This window comes from Amblyomma americanum, chromosome 10, assembly GCF_052857255.1.
Source record: "Amblyomma americanum isolate KBUSLIRL-KWMA chromosome 10, ASM5285725v1, whole genome shotgun sequence".
NCBI lineage: Eukaryota > Metazoa > Arthropoda > Arachnida > Ixodida > Ixodidae > Amblyomma > Amblyomma americanum.
The window spans coordinates 9,175,289-9,194,193 of NC_135506.1; positions in this window are offsets into that span (position 1 = coordinate 9,175,289).

Consider the following 18,905-nt stretch of genomic DNA (forward strand, 5'->3'; position numbering starts at 1 on the left):
ACGGCAGTGCACACGCACGCACATATTCAGGCGCTTGTTTTTGCCTTACTTGTTTATGCGCGTTCGCGGGCGTACGTCAGGGTTCTGCCGCACTTCCTTCTTTCGAAAAGGCGCCGTTTGTTGCGTTCTTCTTGGGCCGCTGCCGTGCACGCGTTTCCCCCGGCGGTGGGCTTTTTCACCTGGCTCCGAAGCGGGCTGCCCGGCGCCGTGCGTGCTTTCCCTCTCTTCTTCGGGGCCTGACTTATCGGTGCCCCGCGGCACCGGCTTCCGTTTCTCTGCTGCCGCGTGTCCCGACCTGGCACCGGGCATATCCGAAGGGAACGCGCTGTGCGCAGCCTGTGTCGGCCGGTTTTTCTCGTGTGATTCTGGCCACGGCGTTCTCCTCCACCGCGCTTGCGTCAGCGAGCACTGTGCGACAGAGCGGCGGTGCGGACGTTTCGGCAAGGGAGAGCGGAAGGAGAGGCGAATGACTGCTGCGCGGTGCAGGGGAACTGTGCGTACGCGGCTTGGTCATAGCGAAAGCAACAACAGAGGTCGGCAAACGGTGGGAACGGCGCTACTGCCGAACGAGTTCTGGGCTGCAGCAGGGCCACGGAGCTTGGTTGTTGCAGGTGATGTTGTCGCATCGTGTAGCGGAGTGGTCAGTCGGCAGGCGGCAGCTAGCGCCATGGTTTATGTGAAGGAGTGATGGAATTCCGAGCATCTGGCATGCAGTGACATCCCCCTTCCGCCATTTACGGTGCAAACGCCGTTGTCATATAGTCTTTACAGTTCGTAACTGCAAGCTGCCACGATCGCCTGCTGGTCAATCAGAATTTCATCTAGAGCCCGTGTTCTAACTTCGACCCCCCGGGGGACTCCTAGTGCTCACTGATTGGCTAAACCACCGGAAGCGGCATACCGGCGCTCAGTCTCAAATAAAAATTCAATGGTGCCTCTGCTTACCACACAGTCTGCGCCTCTGTGAGTGCACAGTCGAACGCCTTTAGAAAGAAGCGCTCGGGACCTCCAGGATCCTTCGTTATGCAGGTCACTTCGTTGTAAAGGTCGCGCTCCGTATTGTACGCTATCGAGCTAGCTAAGCGCGTTCAGCAAAAGGAAACCGTTAGTTAACGTGGATTCGCGAGATATTAAATAAGATGATGAATTTCTGTGGCGCAAGGGCATCTGTGGCCAATGAGCGCCACGGCAGAAGGTTTCTTCTTCTACTCAGGTTGGGGTCCAAGATCCATTTCCCGAGCATTTCACCCCTGATTAGCCGAGCACCAGACCAGAGGAAATCTTGTACCCATTGCATCACCGGTGGGTGCCCGGCGGCTCTTGGGATCGAGCCCCGCACCTCCCACATGCGAGGCGGATGCTTAAACGACTGGGCCACCGCTTCAGTTCGATATCGTGGAAGGGTAGTCGCTAATTTTGTTCTGGAGACTTCTTCCGATGGAAAGTGCAAACGCAGCAGACCTTATCACCTTACCGCATGTTCCGTACCGAAAGCCGGTAGCGACGCAAGGTGCAGCTGCATAGCGTCGGATGCCGCTACTGCTTCTCCTGTCCTCACAATCCTTGTTTCTCCTGCAGACTGTTCTTCACGGCTATCTTCTTTGGCAGCCTTCCCGTCCTTGATGGCTTTGATGATGTCGTCACCCGTCAGTTCTGAACAGATCATCATGTCATCGTCAACGCGACGTATTCGTCAGCCGTTACACCCATTGCTGTTTGCAAGAAGCTCCGTACGAGTTGAGCGACTCCTGCAGTGGAGCTCTGCAGCAGGACTGGAACAGTTGCTCTCATCGGCGCGCTCGCGGAGACCGTTGCTGCTTTTATTTTTATTTTTTCTTTTGCCGGCAGGCAACGCAAGTGCCCCTCTTCAGAATGATCGCCGTTCGGCCCGCTGCACAGTTTTGTTGTTGTTGTTGTTGTTGTTGTTGGTTTTGTTGTTGTTGTTATTGTTGTCTTGGTGGGGCGGTTACCATGCCAATAATAATAATAATAATAGGTTTTGGGGGGAAAGGAAATGGCGCAGTATCAGTGTCATGTATCTCGGTGGACACCTGAACCGCGCCGTAAGGGAAGGGATAGAGGAAGGAGTGAAAGACGAAAGGAAGAAAGAGGTGCCACAGTGGAAGGCTCCGGAATAATTTCGACCACCTGGGTATCTTTAACGTGCACTGACATCGCACAGCACACGGGCGCCTTAGCGTTTTTCCTCCATAAAAACGCAGCCGCCGCGGTCGGGTTCGAACCCGGGAACTCCGGATCAGTAGTCGAGCGCCCTAACCACTGAGCCACCGCGGCGGAGCTACCATGCCAACTGCCGAGTTTGGATTCTCCCTCGTGGTCTTTGCTGTGTCGTCGACCGGCGCTCTCCGTACGCATCGCATCTCAGGGCGATGGCTGTGCGTTCGTTGCAAAGCAACAAACCAGCCGCTGGGAGCGCCCGAATTCCTTCGCTGTATAGGCAAAGTCGTCGCAGCGGCCTTCGCTGTAGAGGAGTTCACAATACGTTTGAAAGACTTGAAATTTGGCCGAGACGTACAAAATTACTGATTATACAGGAAATTTCGTTCTCGAGGCGTTCTTTGTATAGACATTTGACAGCATATACAAAGCCTGAAGGACGTGATGTGCTCGGTGGTTAAAAAAGGGACTAAATACAATAGTATTGGATAAAACTTCAGAAAACAGCAGTTGGCAACTCTGGGCCACTGTCAGCGGCGTCCTGTATTACTTCGCTAGCCAATCACAACAGTAAACGAAATCAGGTTTTTAATGTTTGACTTTATTTAACGAACCAGTTATCAAAATTCTAGATCTTATAATTTTTTCTGGTGATTAGTTTTTTTGCTTATGTAACAAGAAAAGTTTTAACAACGAACTACTTTTTTGTCGTGGAGGAATTCTGCGCGGCGGTCCTGAATCTGGCCGCAGCTTCACTGCAAACTTAAGTTGTATCCGAACAGAGGTCAGCTTACTTTAAGTCTGAACCCAAGGGCAAGTCATTCAGGCCTGGCTCGTTCGGTTTCTAAGCGCGATTGAAGGCGGAGATACTCAATCTCTGCTGCCATCCATGTTAGCAGCCTAGCTCGGTTTCCACAGATGCCTCTCAAGGACAAGAAGTAACAAAACTATTAGATTTTCCTCGGGTTCACGTGAACGGCGGCGAAGAACTAACAGCCATGCACTGCGCATCCCCGAACTCCAAAAGGCCCGCTCCTAAACCCACTGACCGCAGACTTGCGCGCGAATTTTGAGGAGCTTTTGAAAAGTCCCCGCTTCAATCTCTGAGAGAGACACATTTTCTGCGAGAAAAATCCCATAGCTGCTTCCCCCTTTTTGTTTCCTCGAAGAACGTTGGATGCATAGTGTGGAAAATTACCGCCCACCCCAGCCCTTTTCCTCGGAGCGTTACCCGTGAAACGACCTCACATTTATCACGTGAGACTTCGTTGACGTGTTTTTATTGGGCAGTTGGTTATCTCTGCAGCGGTTCGATCTTAGTGGCCACATTTCATTGTACGGTGCCAACTGCTGCTATTTCTAATACTGCTGCTGCTACAGTTGTTACATCTGTTACTACAGTGACAATGTCGCTACTGTGTTCTTCTGCTGCTGCTCTATACGTACTACTATAGGTAAGACTACGTCTGCTACTACTACCTCTACAACTACTACGAATACTATTGCTGCTACTACTACTTTGTTAAGCAATACTCCAACTGCTATTGCGAAGATACACTGTTGACTATAGGAGAACATCCGTGACACAGCTGTCGCGCACGTACAGTCGAGGACAAAAGTCTTTGAACCGTGCGTTCCACAAACGATGCCGATAGCTCTGTTATTATCTGCCGGCTGAGGACTCCACTTCTTGAGGGGAAAGAACAGGATTATTATTTTCACCTCGACAGGTGTGTTCTTCAGCTGCTAATAATAGAGCAATCGGTTTTGTTTACGAAACGCTTGGCCCAGAGAGTTTTGTCCTCGACTGTAAACCTCTGCCACTGTAAAGCGGAGTCGGGAAGGGTTCGTAGACGACCGAGAAAGGACCGCGCCTCGGGGCTGACAAACGCGCGGTCAGATCGGGAGCGGGACGCAGCGCCGAATAAGAGGAGTGGCTTCGCCACGCGCCGCACAGGTGTGGCTTGTCGGGATAATTACCGCGCTCGCAGTGGGTGGCCACCGCGGAACGAGTCATCCTCAAAGGGTCCCCCCCCTCTCCTTCCTCCGCGCGCGGTATTTTTCGGTTTTCAGGCGCAGTGTTTCCCCGAGCGCAGGGCACCTCGGCGTGTTTTGTTCGACTTCGGCCTCTTCTTTCCTTAACTTCTTATTTTTTCCCTCTCCTGTTGCAGTCAAAACCGTTCAATACGGGCTCTTCCTGGGATTAATGAACACTTTCGGCTCATTTCGATTCGCGCTTGACCGAGTGTTTAATTATAGGAACACTTCTATTCTCCCATATATTGGTATCGGGGCGTACCTATATATACGATGATATATTTAAATGACAAAAAAGCGAACCGTTCAGATTGGTTCGGGGATAAATTGTTTATTTTTTCTTAAAAGTCTCCCGTTTAACATAATGCGCACTTCCATTTGCTGCTTTGCTTTTTTTTTTAGAAGCCTTAAGCGATTGGAAAATTGAATGAAATGTGCGCTATATATAAATGCTTTCCAAACGCATTACTCAGACGAGCCGCCGCGATGGCTGAGTGGTTATGGCGCTCGGCTGCCGGCCCGAAATACGCGGGTTCGATTCCGGCCGCGGCGGTCGAATTTCGATGGAGGCGAAATTCTAGAGGCCCGTGTACTGTGCGATGTCAGTGCGCGTTAAAGAACCCCAGGTGGTCGAAATTTCCGGAGCCCTTCACTACGGCGTCTCTCATAGCCTGAGTTGCTTTGGGACGTTAAACCGCTATAAACCAAACCATTACTGAGACGAATATATATACTTGGCTCAATCTTCTTCTTTGGTTCGTTCGTCACCGGCTGTTTCCTTTCATGTGCATATATTTGAAGCAGGCTATACGACTCGCGTGTCATTGAGGATGACCTTGAGCAGTTCATATCCTCAAATGCTAGAGACGACTCGGGAAAGATCTGTACTGAAGATGCCCAAGTATAAGATCACGGATTAGAGCAGTTGCTTTTTGTTCACTTCCTCACTGTCTCGTTTTCCAGTAACCTTTTGGCTTAACTTTCGTATTCACCGTTGCCAGCATCGTAAATTGGGCATGTTCTCTTGTAGTTTTACGAAACCTGCTTTTTTAAAATTGAAATGCATTTTGGGTGGCAAAAAAGATATAAATTCTGTGGACACAATCCTCGGGTGATTTTTTTTTTTGACAAAACAGGTTCTTTACATCTACTTCTATCTGGGATTGAGAGTATAAGGCAGGCGCTTTAGCCAATAACTCCGGCTCCTATACTCGAGCTCCAAACCAGTTCCGTAGCCACATATCAAACTAAAACAGATATAAAATTGCGAATTACTGTAAGTGAACTCTGGCGCTGTGAAGGCTTTTCGAGCTGCGAAACTTCAGGGCTACAGCGTCCGAAGTTTCGCGGACGAAAATTGAGCAATGTCTGCTGAGATAATGCATTTTAATCTCTGGAAAGTTGCTATGTGTTGAAAGTAGTTAAACTGAAACACCTTTGAAGTTGCATAGAATGCGGTTTCTAAGAGGGGAAGTTTGCAAAAGTTCCTCCAACTGAAAAGTTGCTTTCAAGTGACGTTCGTTCAAGCATTTCGCTGTACTACTCCGATGCCGACGGCGCTATACACCCCATAGGTATGTCCAGCGTTCGGCTACATACTGAAACTCTCGATACCAACCGCGAATATGAAGACATGCTTAGGAGAGTTTATATGATCTGTGAAGCATGCGGAAATACTTACGCATTCCATTTTTGATTTCGCACAGGTTTCTATATCCTTTTTGTATACGCGTTTAGCACATGATTTCCTCATGCGTACGATGTCACACAGAGGCCGCATGACTTCCGACTTCCGTATTGATTTCCCGTATAGACTCCGCATATTTTGGGTGCCGTATGAGCCTCACGGGAAAGATACGAAATAATAATAATGATAATAATTGGTTTTTGGGGAAAGGAAATGGCGCAGTATCTGTCTCATATATCTTTGGACGCCTGAACCGCGCCGTAAGGGAAGGGATAAGGGAGGGAGTGAAAGACGAAAGGAAGAGAGAGGTGCCGTAGTGGAGGGCTCCGGAATAATTTCGACCACCTGGGGATCTTTAACGTGCACTCACATCGCATGGGAATTGCGCCGTTTCACCAAGGCTATATTACTTTAAAAACAAAATCTTAAGACCCCTTTTAACCGCTTCATCAAACTATATTCTAACGTTATAATGCACACTGTAAACAGAAAAGGAGTAAACTTGGAGCAAGCTTCCTTCCTTTTACTCCAATAAACTTTCTTTTTACTCCAATATAAACATATTCGTGTTTAGTGTGTAGGCTTGTCAATCTTCAGTACTCCGAATCCGAATCGCTGGGTGTCCTGTTTTTCAATTTTACTCCGATGCGCGTTGCTCCCTGACTCGACAAGCGACCAACCGCAGAGCACCGCCGCGCCCCCGGCAAACAGCAGCGGCGGTGGCGGCGTCCTTGTGCGAACAGCCACTCCTCCTTCCTAATGAGCTCGATCAGCGTAATTGGCCGCAATCGCGGTCTCTCTCGCGCGCGCCAGCTCCCTTGTACGCGCGCGCGTGCGCGCTCCTCGAGCCGCATCCCCCCCCCCCGGTGGTGGTACACATACATGCACGGCCTGACTGACCGCGTGAACAGTACAACTCCGCGCGGAGATCTGTATTGCTTTCGCGATGCTTTCCAAATGGTTGCCCCGGGGCTCTTGGTATACGAGCCACGCGCGGCTTGGCTTCGCTTCTGTCGCATACTAATTAGTGTGACCCGGGGCCTAAATTGGAGCTGCTGGCTTAGGGGCTCTTTCGACGACCGCCGTTTAGTTTCGCGCCGCTGTACGACGTGCGACTGGTTACGCGTAATTGACGTTCAACAGACGGGATAACCACTAAGCCGTTCTAGTTCTTACCTCGTTTCACTATATCAGCGCAAAGTAAATGGCTTCTTTGTTAAGCGATCCATTATTCCTTATGCGCGCTGATTTCGGACAGTTCTCAAGCCATAGTGCGTGGTGCCGAGTGTATATTTTGAAGAACGGCACAGCTTCTCAAAGCCCAGGGTCATGAGGGGACATTTATGTCCCTTTATTGCAAGCCATGGATGTTCCCATTTATAGTCTAGCAGACTGTAAGTGCACGAATAAAGCGATAGCTCGACGCACGGTGATTTTTGCGTGCATGCATGTACAGGGCGCTCAGTACTCGAATCCCTGTCCCCTACAGTCAAGCACCCTTACAACTGAAATGCTGTGTGTCACGGCGAATGGTTTTCGTCGCTGGTGCAGATGTTGCTTTTTCCCCGTCTGTGCTGCCGGTATATAACGCAGCTAGCAGCTGCCTCCGCATACCACACGCGTGCGCGGTCTTCCAGTTTAATGCCGCCGTATCAACGCAACATCGCGTGCAGAGTAGAGTTTGGAGGAAGTAGAAACAAAAACTTGACAGAAACAAAGCCCCAAGCGGCTAATTCGATGCGCAGCAGACGACGTTCGCCCGCAGCCGCCTGCTTTTTTTACCACGCGGGTCGTCTGCTACAGAGTTGCCTGCATGCATGCAGGCGGCGTGGGGCAGACTGCGGCCAAAAAGGCAGACGACCATCTGCTTTCGGCTTATACGCCAATACCATTCGTTATTTTTTTTTAGCGGTGCCCTTTTTTCTTGTTTTTCGACGTTTGACTCTCGCGTAGTCGCGTGGATTCCCGGAGCATCCCTCCTGCACGGTCGCGAAGGGGGCCGCACTGCTGCTGAGGTGTGCGCGCGATATCACCTGCTCTTTTTGCGGGTCGTCTGTCCTTGTCTTTTTCTTTGGTTTTCAAAGCCGTTTGTAGATGGAGCCGTGGCCTTGTTATATGTTGTGCTTGACACGCAAAGAGGCGCTGATTGCTACCGCAGAACACAAAAAAGAGAACAAAGTGCGGCCTCCGTTTATTTTAACGGCTTTCCCCGGGCCTCCTTCTCCGCCTCCGTTCCTGAGCGAGAAACTTTCTACGAGAAAGTCGCATTGGCTAATAATAATAATAATAATAATAATAATAATAATAATAATAATAATAATAATTGGTTTTGGGGGAAAGGAAATGGCGCAGTATCTGTCTCATATATCGCTGGACACCTGAACCGCGCCGTAAGGGAAGGGATAAAGGAGGGAGTGAAAGAAAGCATTGGCTACCGCCCGGCCCCTCCTTTTTCTTTTCGACGACAAAAGTGAGAAATGTTCCGGACATTACTCTAAACACGAATAAGCCTATATGGGGAGTAAAAAGAGGGTAAGCTGTCCTCTGGCGCACACCTTTTGTAAAAGAGTGTGTGCTAGCGGACATATTACTACATTTTTACTCTCTCCTGTTTAGTCTGTGTATAGTGTTCAAATAATGCTTGTGGAAGTTTTGTGAAAGGCAATTGTGGAGTCCTCGTGTGGTTTGCAGTCCACTGCAAGACCTCCATCTTTGCAGCTTCTTGAAATTTAGTGGAAGCTATTATATACGAACGCGACAGGTTCTACTGTGTTCCGTACTCATGCACTGATAAACCAGCATAAGGGGAAACTGTTGAGGACGACTTCATCCAACTTTTGTTTTTTTTTGACAATCGATCCCGGAAGCCTTACTAAAAATGTTGATGTTTTTCCGGCAGTGAAAGTCACATTTATCGCCGAGAAAACTGATTTTAAGGATGTTTCCGCTATTCGATTAAAAATCTTGACGTCAAGACCGAAAAGAACTCCGTGACTGCCATTTGGAACTCAATGGCGGTCCCTTACAAAAATTCTTTATAGAGTCTATAGAAAGTCTATAGACTGTCTATAGTCTATAGACTGTCCATAAAATTCTGTCTTTAAACCCTATAGACTCTCTATAGACAAACCTTAAAGAACAGTCTGTAGGCAATAAAACACATATACAGTCTATAGACAATCTACAGATTTATGGCCATACACTTTTAGTGGACGTTTGTCTATGGACAGTCTAGAGACATATGAATGGACAAAAAATTGGCGGTGGTTTAGCTCTGGTTAAACCTGGAGTGACGCGATAGCTACAGCTGGCCGAGTGGAACTTGGTCACGTGACCAGCCATGTGACGAACCACGCGATCAGCCACGGCGCCGTGCCGCCGGCACCTGCTCCGCACCACGTGACCAACCACGTAACAGCGTGGCGGCGCAGCCAGAGGGTGACAGCGCGGCCACACGGTGACAGTGCAGCCACAGGGTGGCGGCGCCGCCACGCTGAAGGCTCGAAATGCTACCGTAATGTAGCTGTCGCTGCAAAAGAAATATCTGTAGGAAGGCAGTAGTCTATAAGACTTCTATAGACTGTCTATAGACCATTTTCGCAAGGAATATAGCCTATAGCCTCAAAGATTCCCGTCAAGAAAACTGTCTTGACGAGCTTGCAGTTTGATTGCGAATACTGCCGGAGGTCGCGACACCTTTATTTCGTCTTTTTGTACCAATTTTCAGCTTAGCAAAGAGCTCCGGCCGTTTGCAGTGAAAATAGAGTATCATTAGAGCGTCCTAATCAATCGATACAGGCCGGCTTCATTTTGTGTTCAATGCCCCTTCGAGCCAGCGCGTCGCGCCCACGTACTTCACTGCCAGGAACTGCGAGGTGTAGAATATGTACGCACGTGAGGCCGGTTTCTGAGAAGCGGCCCTCCATTTTTACGCCAAGAACGTGTGCAGTCTAGTTCGCAGTTTCCTAATGTTTGCTTGGGCCCTCTACCGGCCGATTCGCGACTCATTTTGTCCCATCTCGTGGTCCTGCGACTGGCCTGTGCCATTAATCGATTGGCGGGTATACATTATAGATCTAGCGTTGGTACATCAAGGGTCTATGATTAAAGAGCATGTTTTAAAAGCGGTGACCAAAAATTGGCGGTGGTTTACTTACCTCTGGTGAAACCTGGAGCGACGCGATAGCTACAGCTGGCTGAGTGGTAGAACTTGGTCACGTGACCAACCACGTGACGATCCTCTTAATTCACTTCGCCACATATCGGCCAGGTGTGCGTCTGCGCTATCTTATGGCGTCGATCGATCAAAGGTAAAGATCTAAAGCTGTCTGCTTTCAGACCAACACACGAGTGCTTTCTCGATTTCTTCTCCAAACCCCCTTTCATCGGTGGTGCAGGCCGGGGAATTACCGCTGACTCCCAGTGGCGCCGTTATCGCGAGTCAGTGAGATCTGAGCCAGATCCTTATCGCGAACCATACCTCCTGTTACCGCGCCTGATCTCCCCCAGCAGGCCTGCCTGGCTCCCACGGCGCCACCTTTCCCTTTATAAAAAACTTGGCGCAGCTATCAAATCAGTCAGTGAATCAATCAGCTAGCTTCGCCGTGCACTTCGTCGAAAGGTGCGTGGCGGCGCCCCTGCTGCCTTTCTGGCGTCGCTGGCTCCCCCTACCGGCGATCCATCTTTCATTTTGAGCCGACCCGCGGTGCGTCGGGTCTCCTCCCGTATGCATCGATTGGTCGCCAGCGAAGGCCCAGCGTTGTGGTGCAATACGGGCGGGGGGGGGGGGGTTTGGGAGGGCCGGTCCCACATCCCACACGCTTCGGACAGCCAGGGCACAGCTGGCAAGCAGAAGCGCTGTAATTTACGCTCGGCCGTCCTCCCGCTCATATATATGGCGGAGGGGAGACCCTTACGGAAGGGTGAAGTACAGCGATATACATGAGGGCAGAGAGAGTAGGGGGGTAGTGCCGGAAAGAGGGATTAACGGAGGGTGTCTCCGTTGGGTGGAGAAGAGTGGGGAGCGTAGGCGGGTGTTGGCCTGCTGCAGGAATGAATAAATGACGCCGCTGTCCCGCACGCCACAATGAAATCAACGCCGTGTCGGCGATCTACCTCCGTTATTATTACCGACTTCTCTTCCTTTTAGGTTTTCGGTAATGGGAGTGCGTTAACCGTGAGGTCCAAGTGTTCCGTCCATCGATGTGCGCACACAAGAAAAAATGGGGTTCTTCAGAACTGGCTTCTCGCTGTAAGTTATAGTAAAGTCTGAGGACTTAATTGACCTAAAGTGTTTTTCGCGAAACTTAGCGCTTTCATCGAATGCACAGGATTCTTAAACATATCAACGTGCAGCAATTATTGACAAGGGTCGAGTGAAGGTCTTCCTTTCGATTGGAATCACCTTGGATGGGGTGGATGTGTGCATGCACTCTGCCCGTTCAGGGGAAAGCGCTTAGACCAAGTTAGAGTGGGATCAACGGTTTCGTGCCTGCCTGAAGTTAGGTTATGAATGGCACCATGAAGGGCTATGAATGGCCTCTGGATTTCCGATCACGTGATGTTATGTAACGTGCACTTACATCAAACAGCCATCGTATGAGCGGGATTCGATCATTCGACTCATGTGCGCCAAGTTGTGGGCTGCAGGTCCCCGCAGTGGGTGCTTGTATACGTCGACTTCAAATAAATGAATTAGGGTTGTCATTGGGTTATGTATGCGTGGAAGAAGAAACTCGCAAATTTTTCGTCATCCTACATAGGACGAAAACTTCCTGTGTCTGTGAGTTTATTTTGTCGGTCTCAGTTGACCTTTCCTCTTCCTGCATTCCATGTGTTAGCGCGGATTGAGAGCCTGTTTCACTCAAGCGGAGGTCTTGTGTCCGAGCCCACACTATGAATTCTTCGAACACGAACATTGGAGAAGGGGTTTTTCATCGCGGCCAAACTCATGCATCTCCCTTGTTCGTATAGCTCCGCTGCCCCTTGAAGGAGAAACTTGAACTGTGTCCGGCGCAGAGCAGCGGTAACCCGAAATCGCTGGCACAACTATTAAAAAATAAATTGGTGGTCGATCTGTGTAGTTATGTCAAATGCGAATTAGGTGCGCTATATTTTTTCGGTTTTCACTTCAGTTCCGGTTTTCCGATCCGGTGTTCACGGATGGCAGTTGTTCGGATAGCGATATAATGGGTCAGTGTCCATATATGCGGAATTGGTCATTCTCTACTTTACATTAATAGATCCCTGGGAGTCCTCATACCACTCTTGGCGCAGTGGTGCAGCGGTTAAGCGATGCGCCACTGCCCTGCGATGGCAGGTGCTGCCACTGGTGGGGCTTGTGCGACCAAGGTTGCTGTTCCCAGCAACCCCTCGCGACCAGTCATTAATTTAACTGCCACCTGTCACGGTGGTCAGTTTGCTCACAGTCCGCTGGGCAGGCTGTGACAACGCGACAAGGTCACGTGACCCAGATGGCCCACTTTTCGCCTAGTTTGTTTCTCTGCGGATTTTTCAAGGATTTTTTTGCTCACGGTCAACGACGCCGACGGCAACGCCCGCTTTTCTGCGACGCGAGTTAAAAGTTTACATTCACCTTTAAATAATAATAATAATAATAATAATAATAATAATAATAATAATAATAATAATTGGTTTTTGGGGAAAGGAAATGGCGCAGTATCTGTCTCATATTTCGGTGGACACCTGAACCGCGCCGTAAGGGAAGGGATAAAGGAGGGAGTGAAAGAAGGAAGGAAGAAAGAGGTGCCGTAGTGGAGGGCTCCGGAATAATTTCGACCACCTGGGGATCTTTAACGTGCACTGACATCGCACAGCACACGGGTGCCTTAGCGTTTTATCTCCATAAAAACGCAGCCGCCGCGGTCGGGTTCGAGCCCGGGAGCTCCGGATCAGTAGCCGAGCGCCTAACCACAGAGCCACCACGGCGGGTCCTTCAAAAGAACGTCAATTTGGGCTAGATGGTGCACACTACTTGAGTCGGAAAACAATGGCGCTAAAGGTAGACAAGCACAAGTAAGACCAACGCAGGACAAGCGCTAAAAGTGGTGGCGTCATCTTACAGCGTCCGCATGGCTGCGTGCACGACCTGCACACGTCTTCCGCAGCATACGGGCCCTCTCGGGCACGGGCTTCATTCCGTCGGGACAACTCTGGCAGCCAGCGGGGGTTTCGCCGCCGTCGTTCGTGTGCGCGCACATTAATTCCGCTTGCAGAGGGCTTCCACACCCGTCCGAGAAACTGCAGCGCTCGCGTGGGTCACCCAGACGACCGCTGCGCTGTGGATTCACACCGGCACCATGTGTTCGTTCCTCTTGAAACCGTATAGTGTCACGTGAGGTCGTACAGGAATGGTGTTCGTACACACTCTCAGCCTAAATGATCAAAGCGGGACGAACTGCAGCACAGGCTCATCGAGAGAAAGAGAGAGAGAAAGACGAACGGAAAGGCAGGGAGGTTAACTAGGCAGCGCCCGGTATGCTACCCTACACGTGGGAAGGGGAACGGAGGGAGAGATACAAAGGGGAGAGAGAAAAGGGAGATGAGCACTTTCCCTCATGTCCGTTAATTGGCCAATACTTGCAGGGTACACAGGGCACACACTGACAGTTCACAACCTTGCACTCAGTCCTGAGTCCTTTAAGAACTTGAGAAGCGCCTTCAAAGCTGTCCTCTGGGGATGAAGGATTACTCCAAGGACCCAGAATCTTGGCTTCAGTAAGGGGCCGAGGGTCTAAATGGCGGAGAGGCTCATCGAAAAGACTTAAGTCCGCATTAAGAGGCTAATTTGTCTAACTTCCCTCGCAGTGTGGTATCCAAATGAGTAATGGTTCCTGTCTGATGGATGGTTCCGGGAACGCAGCTATAGTCCCGAAATAATGCATCCCCACAAGGTCATACCCAATAATTCTGGACAAAACCATTTTTCAACGAGACATATAGTTTATGAACGCAATTTTTTTCACTATACCAAACAATATATCCACACATTTACCCTGGGCAGGCTTGCATTTTTCGCTATATATTAACGTTCTTACTACCGTCAAAAACGTCCCCTTTTGCTCTTCTATGGCAATCTTAACTGCTCCATGCGATCGATGGAAAAACTTTAATAGGAAGATTTTGCTACGATTCAGAAGAATGGACCGTTACCTTCAGTGTTTCCATAATGGTAGCGTACAATATTCCAATATTCAAAATTTTTATGCGAGAATATTGGACATGTTAATGGCATAGCCTCAAACTTAGCTTCATCAATACGTCTTTTTCCTGACGACTGCATAGTTTACAAGGAACTAGTCATGACGAGTTTGAAAATTTTCGCTTTGTTTAGATGCTGTTGTGGTGGTGGTGGTAGTGGTTTTATTAAAATAATAGTAAAAAGGAAGGAAACGATTTTTGCTAGCCCCGGCATCTGCTATCGATACTGAAGCACCTGAGCTAGGGCAGCGGAAATAAAGGACAGCAGGCAGAGTGGAGAAATGAAATGAAAGAGGTGAGGGGACACGAATAGAGGACAGAGGGAGAAGTAATATGTACAAACTATTTACAAAATAAGAAATGTGTCCAGGTTGTGCGCGCGATTAGTTCATTTTAGAGGAATTAAATCACACACGCGCACAGCACTGTGTAGGTTACAACTGGAGTGGGGCGTCCAGTTATTAATCGTTCAAGTAGATGCTGTTGTTTAGTTTACTGTTTACTTTATCTTTCCCCCAAAATTTCTGCGCACGCACCTTTGTTTCTGTTCTGTCATGTTCTACAATCTTTTTTTATCAGTTCCACCTATGCAATGTCCAGCTGGACCCTTAGGGTTTCTGAAATAAGTAAATAAAAAGCTGTGCCACCTGCATGCTGTTTGATCTGGCTTCTACGAAGGCTAGGGAAAAACATCGCCATATACTGCGTTCTTCCCGAAACAAGCCCTACGTTTTCAACAGCTCCACGCCCTACTCATTCACTAAAGCTTACGGAACTGCATCAGTATAGTCTAGTCGGATACAACTCAAGAACGCAGCGGCTTTTTCCCTTTCAAAGGACCCCCTTCCAACCAATGGCGTCGGCCGATTCTCATGAGCCTACTAGCATGACAATGCTGGGAGCGGTGCCACGATGGATAGACGGGTCCATCACCCATCATAGAGGGAAGGGAGTATCCCCTTTTATCTCCCTGCTTTGTCACACTAGCAGGGCCATGAGAATCGGCCGATGCCATTGGCTGGAAGGGGGTCCTTTGACGGGGAAAAGCCGCTGCGTTCTTGAGTTGTATCCGACTATAGATCAGTGAGCGTGGCAGCGCTAAATTCACCGTCATAGAATAACAGTTCAGAAATTGACGCCGAAGGGCTGATGTTATTGCGTTTCTCAAGACCAGCTATATACACAGTAGCTGTTACGGCTACTATATAGATGGATACAACTCAAGAACAAAGCGGCAAATGTCTCTTGAACGAGGCCCTCCAGCCAATGGCGTCGTCATATGCCCTGACGTCGGGGTAATACGCATCGCAGGAGGTGGCGGATGAAAGCAGACTGACCACGGCTTAATGGGATTAACCGCGCCGTCCTGAAAGTCGGTCGACGCCAATTGTTTATTTTTATTTATTTCACTTACTCTCTTGGCCCGGTGGGCATTACAGACGGGAGTGGGACTTGACAAAAAAAAAAAAGACGGGGGGTGGGAGATTAGGGACTTAAGACATTGTAAGTTATGAAGCCGAAGGGAGAGCCTGCCTTGAGGTGCGTGTGCGGCTTCGTTATTTATTAGTATCCGACTGCAACACAACTGCTTTACTATGACGACGATGGCTATAACTTCACAAGGCCTATTAAATAGTGCTGTCGCGGTTACGGCGACAACAAAATAAATGATGTTAAGGGGGTCCATACCAGGCGTTGCCGGGGCGACGCTCTCGTTGGGTGACGACACGACAATGGTGCCGGGGAACTGCCCCGTCGGGGTGTCCAATGGAGTTCCTGCGGCGGGGACACGCCGATAAGTGAAGAACAAACAAAAGAAAAGGGGCGACGCGAGGGGTCGGGTCTCCTCCCCGGCTGCTCCCCGCAGCCGTGTTCTCCAGCGCGCTCCCCGTCCCAAGAAAGGCGGGGACCCGGGATCGAAATTTATTATTCACGAAGGAAGAGCGCGGGGAGTTCCTTTTCACCGCGTCGACTCATCGGCGGCGGAGTCGTCGCTCGAGTCGCCAGACGGCGAGAGGTTTGCGCAAACGCGTGCGCTTTAGAAGAAGGGACGGATCGAAACTCCCAAGGTTTCTGGGAGGCGTTCATTCATGTATAAAGCCTCCAAGCCTTTTACTGTGTGTACCTAAGCACCTCAGTGTCGTTCACCCGATCGAGGGATTAGGTTGAGGTGGGTGTGCAGTTGAGGGTGTTGATATTTAGCGATGGGAGTGCAGCCCTGCGTTAGCCGCTACATTGGCAGCAATTGCTGCTCGCTGCCCGAGTTACAGCCGATTCGAGACCAGATAGGCGGTGGTACGTTAAGGCAACACAACGCATGGATTCCAAGGGAAAAACGGCGTATACATAGCATGTATAGGAACAGAGTGTCACATGGGGATATTCGCTGGGATATTAGGCGGCTGCATCTTACACCTGCGGGACAGGGCTAATTGGGGACCAACGGTGCAGGTATTTGTCTCGCAATGCACATAGTTGAGGTGATGATGATAACGATGATGATGTCATGAGTGATATATATGCCCGGCCCTCGGACCTTCACCAGGCGTGCGCGAAATTAAATGAACATACACAAAGATACCTTTACCGTGTTCAAATTTGCGTTCGAAAGCAATTGCAGATTCGTTCATTGATTTTGCCGGTTAGGAATGCCCCATGCATAAATGTGTCGTCCACTGTGCAGTTCGGCGCTAAGCGCTCTCGCGGACTCCAAGTTAGCGACGCTCTTTGGAGGCTCTCATCGCGCGAGAGAATCGAGTGATTGATATGTATCAGGTCAAGGAGCGTCCAACGGTGAGGACTTATGTCCGAAGGCAATATACAGGACGTCGGCTCCTCGTTATACTGCCGCGATACTCCGAGGGTATTGATCCTTCGAAGCACTCACCTATTAGCTGTAGAGGCGGAAGCGGATGTGCACGACACTCAGCTGCTGGGCTGAATGTTTCTGGATCATTCATGCAGTATATAATTCTCGCATCAAACGTGCATTTGGTTTCGTATATATACAGTCCTGGTGAAAAGTCTCCGGACCACAGGATTCGCTTCTGAGTCGTGTATAAGTGCTCACCCTGCAGACATTTGAGGCTTTAGGGGTCCCTTAAGTTTCCGACCGCACGACTCAGAACGGAGCCCTGTGTCCCAGAGACTTTTCGCCAGGGCTGCACTTAATGCATACCTCCAATATTAAAGACAGCAACATGTTTCCACGCAAGAACCAATTCTGTATTTGTGCTTAAAATTGAAAATGACTTATAGTCATTATATGTCAAGAATAAAACAATTTAAAAGAAAGGACAAAATGTACCTATCACTCATTACTGAGTGATCATTGGCTCATTGCCCGCACTACATATATGTAGAGGTAGGCATGACAACCGAAGACTTCGGCGACGCACTGTTTCAAGTCCAGCAATTTCGGACAAAAATTTTGAAAATTGCAAAATTGTAAGATACCTTTACGGTAATATTGAAGATAATCGTCCGTTCTTCTGATACGTAGTAAAATCTTCCTTTTAAAATGTTTCCATCGGTCGCATCGAACAATTAAGACTGCTGTAGAAAACCAATGGGTCGAACGCTTTTCACGATAGCAAAAAGGTTAACAAATAAAAAATTCGAAACTGCCGTCGGGTGATCTGTAGAGATATATTGATTATTATTGTGAAACCTTACATTATGTGAAAAAATTGTGCTTATAAATGGTTTCCCCTTACAAAAAATTTTTTGGACAGTCTAGAGATTATCCCTAGACTTTTGACTATAAACTGTCTAAAGACAAATCCTAGAGAACAGTCTATAGCGAATACAAATGCTATAGAGAGTCTATAGACTATGAATAGACAAAAGGAAATATCTACAGGAAGGCAATAGAGTCTATAAGAAGTCTATAGACTGTCTATAGACAATTTTTATAAGGGCCCGCTCAAAAATACTTTTGTCCAGAATTTCTGGGTATGATCTGGTGATCTGGTGGCTTGCCCACAACGAACCAAAGTTACGCGTTGGAGGCGACGGGGCTTTTCGCAATCGTGGCAGCAGGATGGACACCACTTTCGGCCACGCTCTATTTAGGCATGACAATGGGCGCGTTCTGGATGGGTAAGAACTTTGCATCGTCGATAATTGTTCTGGACGTATATTCCAATCGCAAATCCGGAGCGGTTCACCCGCTCCGCGACAGAGTGCCTGAATCCGCATGCAGTGTTCCAAAACTGCGTTTGGAACACTTGTGCTCCGGCCGGAGCGAGCCAGGGCGCTCGCGCGGACTACCGGTCAAATCCGCCGATTACGGCGGAGCAGTTCGACTCACTCCACGGAGCTATCTTGGATCGGCGACCACCAATAATCTGCCATTGGAACAAGCGACCCCGATCTCGAGCTGCCTTTGGAATGCAGTCGAACTCACTTATAACGAACCTGGTGGTCACGCGGTTAGCCTTCGTTGTACCCGACGTTCGCATAGTGAGTGAAATCCCCGCGTTACAGCTAAAAATACCAAGTTCGCGAAAAATGGCGTTTAATCCTTATAAGCTGCATCGTGCATGCGTCCATCTCTTTAAAGCAGACCCATACCGAGGCGCTTTTCATAGTCGCGGAAAAAATTTCTGGCTACGTGCCTGCCCCCTCATATATATATATATATATATATATATATATATATATATATATATATATATATATATATATATATATATATATATATATATATATATATATAGCCGAACTGCGATTGTGCGAATTACAGGTGCGCCATTAAATCTCGAGCATTGCGCCTTGGAGG